The sequence below is a fragment of the Capricornis sumatraensis genome, chromosome 2 (assembly GCF_032405125.1).
Source record: "Capricornis sumatraensis isolate serow.1 chromosome 2, serow.2, whole genome shotgun sequence".
NCBI classification, from domain to species: Eukaryota; Metazoa; Chordata; class Mammalia; order Artiodactyla; family Bovidae; genus Capricornis; species Capricornis sumatraensis.
The window spans coordinates 42,565,539-42,575,647 of record NC_091070.1 but is presented as its reverse complement, the minus strand read 5'-3'; positions in this window follow the sequence as shown (position 1 = coordinate 42,575,647).

Genomic DNA, 10,109 nt, shown 5'->3' with positions numbered 1-10,109 from the left:
GGAGTTATTTCCCTGATGCATCAATCTTGGGTAAATATCTGAGCTTCTTCAGCTCAGCTTTGCCCTCTTCCTCTTGGAAGTGAGCTTCCTAAAGGAAGCAGGCAGTTCCTGATGCTTTTCTAGGGACAAGCTCTTTCTTACCATGTGGAAGGTCTGTTCTAGTCCCAGATTACTTATGTCTGTGTGGTTAAACCTACCTCCTTGTGGGGTCAGTTGACTAGTCCACTTGGCTAACAGACTAAAGCCATGACTTCCAGCCTGATGTCTGTCAGCACTAAAGAGGCTCTACAGATTCCCTCCATGTACTCCCACCTCCTTGGTTTCTTTCTCGTCCACTTCCTCCTCCTTTCTTTCAAGTTGGGTTATTTCTAGTGGTCCTTGGTAGAAAAGTAGTGCAAAGAGGATAGTGGAGAAGCTCTTCCATGTTATATTATAGAATGAGTTGTCCAGTATAACAGTAAGCCAATAGGCTGGCTCAAGGAAATGGCCAAATATCACAGCCTAACTGATGGTCACATTCTTGGATAGGGCAGTAGAAATGGAAGCATTATTTGTCCCTTTTTATTGAAAAACAAAGGTAAAAGGGTGTGGAGATTCTCCAGGAGGGGGAGCCCTCGTTCCTTGTTCCCAGTCAGCTATGCGTGTTCGCATCATCTGTGACTGAGTCACAGCAAAGCCAGCAGGACAAACACCATCACTGCTATAAGTCAGTTTAAACAGAATTGTCACAGTCCCCATTTGGTATTATCCCTCTGTCCCGGTCCCGTACAGTTTACTCTTCACCTTTGTGAAATTCAGTTTTATAGGAGAACTTCTTTATAATTCCTGTCAGGGTTTACAATTGGTCCCAGCAAATACTCTGTCTGTCCTTTTAGTAAGATACGGGCTTAACTTCTATTTTAGTTTCAACTTAGCAGGAAAATGTAAAATGGAATTATGAACATGTGATCCTTTTGGTTAACTGTGTTTTCTCCTTAGCTTTTCTCTTTCCCATTAGTTTTCCAAGTCCCGTTTCTTTTAGAAAAATAAGTTGTGACCAACAGCCCTTCCTTCCCAGTCAAGTTTTTGGATAGAAAACTCAGTGCAAAATAGTGATCATCAGCTTACAGACAGTTTTCGGCACAGTGTGATGCATCAGTCCAATGAAGCTGCAAATCCTTCTCTTGACACTTCTTTTACTCTCCCACAACTTGTTTCACAGAGCTGGATGCATTGATTCCTGATAAATGTTAAAAATGGCCATTTAACAGATGACATTATTTCCTTTGGGCTTTCCCAATAGTTCAGTTGGTCAGGAATCCACCTGCAATGCAGGAGCCCCCAGTTTGATTCCTGGGTCTGGAAGATCCACTGGAGAAGGGATAGGCTACTCACTCCAGTATTCTTGAGCTTTCCTTGTGCTCAGCTGGTAAAGAATCTGCCTGTAATGAAGGAGACCTGGATTTGATCCCTGGGTTGGAAAGATCTCCTGAAGAAGAAGAAGGCTACCCACTCCAATATTCTTAGACTTCCCTTGTGGCTCAGGTGGTAAAGAATCCGCCTGCAATACAGGAGACCTGGATTCAATCCCAAGGTTGGGAAGATCTCCTGGAGAAGGGAAAGGCTACCCACTCCAGTATTCTGGCCTGGATAATTCCATGGACTGGATAGTCCAGGTAGTAGTGATTACTAGGTATCATTGTAGGTTCATTTAAAACAAGCCACATGGGAGGAGGTTCCAGTCAAGATGGGAAAATAGAAAGATGAAGAGCTCACCTCCTCCACAAATATATCAAAAATATATCCACATGTGGAACCATTCTTATGAAATACCTCCTGAATGTTGGCAGAAGATCTCAAAACATCAGAATTGCAAGAAAGATCACCACGTACTTGGGTAGGGTGAAAGAAAAAAGAAAATCAGGATGGGATCCCTGGAAGGGAGCTGTGAAAGAGGAACTGTTTCTTCACCCTAGGAAGCCCTTCAAATGGGGGGAGATCAGCTGGGACAGAGAGGGAGCTTCAGGGGCTCGGAGGAGTACAGCAGCTGGTTTGTGGCAAGAACAGAGAGGGATCAGTACAGGGAGCCTGTGCCACTTACCTGGTATCTGATAGTGTGTGGCGGTGCTGAGAGCTGAAACGTGGGCTTCAAAGGACAGACCCGCATGGAGACAGCCTGAAAGGCCTGGAGTGCGGTATAGGCTGCAACCAAAGAGTACATGCATACTCCCAGCTTACCAAGATTGCCATAGCAGCCCCACTATTGGTATGCTCACAGTGGGTGTGGCTCCACCTTTGTGAGCTCTGGGAATGTGCAAGAGCCAGTGGATTGCCCACATGTGGAGGTGGGGCTGAAATCGGACCTGATTTGCAGGTGCTACGTGATGTAGGAAGAAGGGCTGAAACTGAGCCCTCTCCTCATGACTGTGTAATCCACATATTTACCCCCTAGCCACTGGTGCCTTTGTAAACTCAGTGCTGCAGGACATCCGAGCAGACTATGGGTGCTCCGATGGCTTGGGCAGTTCTGACATTAGCAGCTGTGGGCTTTGCTGGCAGGCGCGTGCACAATGGGATGGGTCTGGGTCTGGACTGCTTCCATAGCTCGCACAGCAAGTCCAGGTGCACGACTACTGTGGTCCTGGTACCTGACTTAAGTGGAACTGCACCTACAGATCTGTGCTGGTGGCTTTGTGAATATAGCTCTGGAGGAACACCAGGGCCAACTGCGTTCCCACGGCTGAGGTGGAACTGTGTACTTTGTGAGTCTGTATCACAGGTAACAGGTGACACCATAGAATACACTCTCTGGTGGACAGTTCTGGAGGAAGAGGTATACTCAGTGGCTCCTCCCATAACTGCTGCTGCTACTACTAAATCACTTCAGTTGTGTCCGATTCTGTGCGATCCCATAGACGGCAGCCCACCAGGCTTCCCCATCCCTGGGATTCTCCAGGCAAGAAAACTGGAGTGGGTTGCCATTTCCTTCTCCAGTGCTTGAAAGTGAAAAGTGAAAGTGAAGTCATTCAGTCGTGTCTGACTCTTAGCAACCCCATGGATTGCAGCTTTACCAGGCTTCTCCGTCCATGGGATTTTCCAGACAAGAGTACTGAAGTGGGGTGCCACTGCCTTCTCCAAAGACCTGCCTATTTCACATCACAGCTCAGAAATGGATCTGGGGGCTTTTACCACAACTGTGGAGCAGGCCCTGCCCCCAACAGAACTGTGACAACCATAGAGCAAAGAGGAGGCCCTGCTCGATATCCAGTGCAGGCTTTTGTTACCACCATGCCAGTCATACGTTCTACCAAAGAGATAACAAACAGCACACACTGAGGAAACATGCGGCAGGCATCTGTACTAAAAACAGCCCATGCAGCCAAAAACATTAGACTCACTTACACTACACAGGAACACTCCCACTTAAAAACAGCTCTCCAAGACCACAGTAGCTTCTCCTAAATTCATAAAGTAAGAGAAATATAAGGAATATGAAGAAGCAGAGGAACCATTCCTAATTAAAAGATCAAGAGAATTCCCCTGAAAGAAGAAACAGTGAAACAGACGTCTCCAGTCTAATAGTCTCTGAGTTAAAATAAAAACAGAAAATAAAAATAACAAAGGAATTAAAAAAGACTATTGATAGAAATGCAGATTATTTTAAAAAGGAACTAGAAACTATGAAGAGGAACCAAGAAAAATTAGAAAGCTCATTTGGTGAGAGGAAAACTGAGTGAAAGGCAATAAATAGCAAACTGAATAATGCAAAAAAAAAAAGTACGTGATCTGAAAGATAAAATAATGGAAATCACCTAATCATAATAGCAGACGGGAAGATAAAAAAATGAAAACAATATACAAGATCTGTGTAATATTCCCTGGTGGCTCAGATGATAAAGAATCCACTTGCAATGCAGGAGACCCAGGTTTAATCTCTGGGTCGGGAAGATCCTCTGGAGAATGGAATGGCTACCCTCTCTAGTATTCTTTTTTTTTTTTTTAATTCTTTATAAATTGAAGGATAATTGCTTTACAGAATTGTGTTGCTTTCTGCCAAACACTCTAATATTCTTGCCTGGAGAATTCCCTGGACAGAGGAGCCTGGTGGCTACAGTACACTTATTGGGATTGCAAAGTCAGACATCACTAAGCAACTAATACTTTTACTTTCACACTTTTTCATGGAATAATATAAAGCATGTCAATCTATACATCATAGGATCCCAGAAGGAGAAGAAAGAGAAAAAGGGATCAAAAACATATTTGAAGAAATTATGGCTTAAAAGTATCAAACCTAAAGGAAACAGAATTCCAGTTACAGGAAGCGTAGAGGGTCCAAAACGATATGAACTGAACAGAACTACACCAAGACACGTTGTAAGTAAAACGGCAAAAGTTAAAGGGAAGATTCTAAGGCATCAAGAGAAAAACAAGTTATTAATAGTTACAAAGGAATCTCCATAAGGCTCTCAGCCTATTTCTCTACAGAAACATTGCATGTCAGAAGGGAGTGGCAAGATATATTCAAAGTTCTGAAAGGGAAAAACCTGCAACCCAGGACACTCTACCCTGCAAGATTATCCTTTAGAATAGAGGAGATATAAAGAATTTCACAAGGAAGCAAAAACTAAAAGAATATAGCAATACTAAAGATATTCTAAAATAAAATATTGAAAGGTTTTCTCTAAATAGAAAACAAGTAAGAATCTATAGGAAAGAGAAAATTACAACTGGAAAATAAGTCACTTAAATAAAGCCAGTACAGAAGTTAAAAAAAATTTTTTTTGGTGAAAGTTATGATAACCACAATGAACTGCAAAAGAAAAAACATGAAGATAAAAAAAAAAGGGCATCAAAATAAAAAAAATGTGGTGGGGGAGAATAATAAAGTGTAAAGAAAATGTATATTTTTTAAAAAAGAATGTGTTTGAGCCTATGTGACTACCAATTTAAAGCAACTAGATATAGGAATGTGTTAATATGCTTTAAAAAGAAGGTAATCACAAATTAGAAACATACAATAGATTCACAAAAACCAAAAAGAAGAGAACACAAGTGTAATATAAAGGAAAACCATCTCACCACAGAAGGAAAAACAAAAAGGCAAACAAAGGAACCATAAATAAAGTATCAACTGGAAAACAAGGTTTAGAATGGCAATAAACATATATTTATCAATAATTACCTTAAATGTCAATGAAATAAATAATCCAATCAAAAGACTTAGAGTGGCAGGTTGGTTAAAAAGATAAGAGCCTGCAATATGCTGCCTACAAGAGACCTACTTAATAGGGCAAAAAAATACACATAGATTGAAAGTGAAGGGATGGAAAAAGGCATTTAATGCAAACAGAAATGACAAGAAAGTGGTGGTAGCAATACTCATGAGACAAAATAGACTTTCAAACAAAGTCCATAAAGAAAGATAAAGAAGGACTCTATGTAATGATAGAAGGATCGACGTAAGAAAAGGATAGTATATGTATTAACATATTCACCTAATATAGGAGCACCCAAATACATAAAATGAACATAACATAAAACAAATGTGAAGGGAGAAATTGACATGAATACAATAATGGTAGAAGACTTTAACTTCCCACTCACGTCAATGGACAGATGTTCCACACAGAAAATCAACAAAATAACAGAGATCCTAAATAATACAATGGAACAATTAGACTTAATTGATATTTTTAGGACATTATATTCCAAAATAGCAAAATATGTGTTCTTTTCAAGTGCCCATGGAACATTCTCTAGGACTGACCACCTACTAGGATGTAAAATAAGCCTCAACAAATTTAAGAGGATAGAAATTATCTCAAACATGAAACATGAGAAAAAAGAAAATGATTACATGGAAACTAAACAACATGCTATTAAGAAATATCAATGGATGAATGATGAAATCAAAGAGGATATTAAAAAATAGCTTGAGACAAATGACAATGAAAATACAACCATTCAGCATCTGTGGGATGCAGCAAAAGCAGGTCTGAGAGGAAAGTTCATAGTGATGCAAACCTTCCTCAAGAAATAAGACAAGTCTGAAATAAAAAGCTTTAAAGAATAGAAAGCAAAACCTACAGTCAGTGGAAGGAAAGGAAAACTTAATATCAGAGACAAAGTAGAAATTAGAAAAAATTGATAAAACCAAGAGCTGGTTCTTTGAAAGAGTTAACAAAATTGACAAACCTCTGGACAGGCTCACCAAGAAGAAAAGAGAGAAAAACCAAATAAAATATGAAGGATAAAGGATAAATAAGTGATTTTGCAGAAATACAAAAAGGCACAAGAGAATATTATGAACAATTATTTTTCAACAAATAGGACAGCCTAAAAGGAATGGACAAGTTTCTAGAAACATACAGCCCACCAAAACTGAATTAAGAAGAAACAAATAATTTGAACAGACAGATAATTAGAAGTGAAATGAAATCTGTAATTAACAATAAAAAAAGTAAAACAAACAAAAAAAAACCTCCCTGCAAAAAAACCAGTTCAGGACCAGATGGCTTCACTGGAGAATTCTACTAAACATACAATGAAGAACTTATCCTGATCCTTCTCAAATTCTTCCAGAAGATTGAAGAGGAGGGAGCACTCCCAAAGTCATTTTATGAAGCCACCATCACACTGATAACAAACTAGACAAAGACACTACCAAAAAAGAAAATATCTTTTCAGCCAATATCTTTGGTAAATATAGATGCAAAAATTTCAACAAAATATTAGCAAACTGAATCCAACAACACATAAAAAAGATCATATACCACCATTAAGTTGGATTCATCACAGGATCACAAGGATGGTTTAAAATACACAAATCAATGTGTGATATACCACACCCATAAAAGAAAATACAAAAACCACATGGTCATCTCAACAAATAAAGGAAAAGCATTTGATAAAATTCAACATCTGTTCATGATAAAAACTCTTACCAAAGTGGGCATAAGGCGAACATATCTCAACATAATAAAGGCTATTTATGACAAATCCATAGCCAAAAGTACATTCAATGGTGAAAAGCTAAAAAGCCTTCCTGCTAAAACATATAACAAGACAAGGATGCTCACTCTCACTGCTTCTATTCAGCGTAGTACTGGAAGTCCTAGCCACTGCAGTCAGATAGGAAAAAGAAATAAAAGCTATTCAGATTGGTAGAAAGGTAAAATTGCCATTATACACAGATGACATGATGCTAAGGCTCTGCACACAAACTATTAGAATGGATAAATAAATTTAACAAGGTAGCAGGATGCAAGATTAACACACAGAAATTGGCTACATTTCTTTACACTTTCAATGAAATATCAGAAAGGGAATGCAAAAAAATAATCCTTTTTAAAATTGCATCCAAAAATACTTAGGAATAAACCTCACCAAGGAGGTGAAAGACATATGCTGAGAACTATAAAATATTGATAAAGGAAATTGAAGATGATTCAAAGAAATGTAAAGGTACCCCAGGCTCTTGGAATGGAAGAATTAATATTAAAATGACTATACTACCCAAAACAGTCTACAGATTTAGTGTGATCCCTGTCAAACTACCTATGGCATTTTTCACAGAAATAGAACAAATAATCCTAAAATTTATATGGAACCATAAAAGACCCAGAATTACCAAAGGAATTCTGAGGAAAAAGAACAAAGCAGGAGGAATAACCCTTCCAGACTTCAGAAAATACCAAAAAATGACAGTAATCAAAACAGTGTGGTATTGATACAAAAACTGACATGTGAATCAGTGCAACAGAATAGAGAGCTCAGAAAGAAACCCACACACCTATGGTCAGTCAATCTTTGACAAAGACAAGAGTGTATAATGGAGAAGAGAGTCTTCAACAAATAGTGTTGGGGAAGCTGGATGTCAGTCAATGAAGTTAGAAAACATACTCACATCATGCTCAAAATGGCTTAAAGACCTGAATGTAAGACATGACACCATAAAACTTCCAGAGGAGAATTCTCTGACATAAATTGTAGGAGTGTTTTCTTAGATCAGTCTCCCAAAGCAATAGAAATAAAACAAAAATTAAAAAAAATGGGATCTAATCAAACTTAAAAACTTTTCACAACCAAAGAAACCATAAATAAAAAGAAAAGACAGTCTATGGACTGGGAGAAAATATTTGGAAATGATGCAACTGACAGGAGCTTAATTTCCAAAATGTACAAATATCTCATACAACTCAGTAACAGAACAAATAACCCAGTCAAAAAAATGGATATAAGTCCTAAATAGACATTTATTTGAAGATAATATGCAGATGACCAATAGGCACATAGAAGATGGTCAACATTGCTAATTATTAGAGATAATGATAATAATAATACCTATGATAAGGTATCACTTCACATGGGCTGAATGGCTGTCATTTACAAATGACAAATGCTGGATAGGGTGCGGAGAAACCCTCCTGTATTGCTGCTGGGGATGTAAATCACTATGGAAACAGTATGAAGACTCCTCAAAAAGCTAAAAATAGAGTTGCCATATGATCCAGCAATCATACTTCTGGGCATATATCCAGATAAAACTGTAATTCAAAAAGATACATGCATCCCAGTGTTCATTGTAGCACTATTTATAATAGCCAAGACATGGAAACAACCTTGAATGTCCATCCACAGATGAATGGACAGAGAAGATGTGATATATGTGTATAAACACATAGGTGCCTGTGTGCGCACACACACACAGTGGAATATTATTCATCCATAAAAAGAATGAAATAATGCCATTTGAAGCAACAAGGATGGAACTGCTGCTGCTGCTGCTGCTAAGTCACTTCAGTTGTGTCCAACTCTGTGCGACCGCATAGACGGCAGCCCGCCAGGCTCTGCCATCCCTGGGATTCTCCAGGCAAGAACACTGGAGTGGGTTGCCATTTCCTTCTCCAATGTATTATATATCATATATGATAAGTAAGTCAGAAAGAGAAATACAAATACCATGTGATATCATTTATATGTGGAATCTAAAATATGACACAACTAACACAACATTGTAAAGCAACTATACTCCAATAAAAGTTAATTTAAAAATAAAATACAGCACAAACAAGTCTATTTATGAAACGGAACAGACTCATAGACATAGCAAACAGACTTGTGGTTGCCAAGGGGAAGGGTGGGGGTGGATGGATGGATTAGATGGATGGATGCAAGTGATTATATGTAGAACAGATATAAACAAGATCCTATTCTATAGCACAGGGAACTGTATTTAATATCCTATAATAAACCATAATGGAAAAGAATATGAAAAGGAATATATATATATATTAACTTAATTATTTTGCTGTGTACCAGAAACTAGAAAAACATTATAAATAACTTTATTTCAATAAAAATAAATAAAAATCATATGGACTAATCTCCATTTTATGATATTAGTGGATAGAAGTTCTCTAGGCATGCTGATTCTGAGTGTCAGTAAGATCTGTCATACCAAATTTCTTCTGCTATGTTTGTGAATAAGATAGAGTGAAGTCTCATGAGAATGTAGTTAGATTTATAAATTGTTAAATAAAATAAATTTAATGTATTTTAGTAAATGCCTGAAAAAGATAACAGCTATAATCTGTGGAGAAATCTCTAGCAACTTGCTATAGTTTTATTTCTTTTATTAAATTTTTTTTGTTTTACCTCTGTACTTTTTAATGAATTAGTTTTATATAGTTTTGAAAGACTATATAAAAGGCGTGTGTTTGAAATTCTTTGATGACACAAAGTTGGGAGGAATATTTAGTGCTTTTGTGATAGCACACCCAAGATTAATTTTTTTAATTTGGCTCCTATAAAAGGAATATGTGAAAAATCATCAGGACTTAAAAAAATAAATTGTGAATGTTTAGGAATGGGAGACTTGATTTAATAATGATTTATGAAGAAATGACCTTGAGATTTTAATTCATCAAAAGTGTGAATAAACAGTGAGATTAATTGACAAAATGCTAATGAAATTTTAAGGCAAGTTAGTATAATAATCCAGAACACAGAACATCAAAGGCTCTTTTGTATGTGGACCAGTTGAGCTAGATCTGCAATGAATATTTGTATTTGGACACCATGTTTTAAGAGAGATGCAGGGAGGTTGGGATGGATGCAGAAGAGGC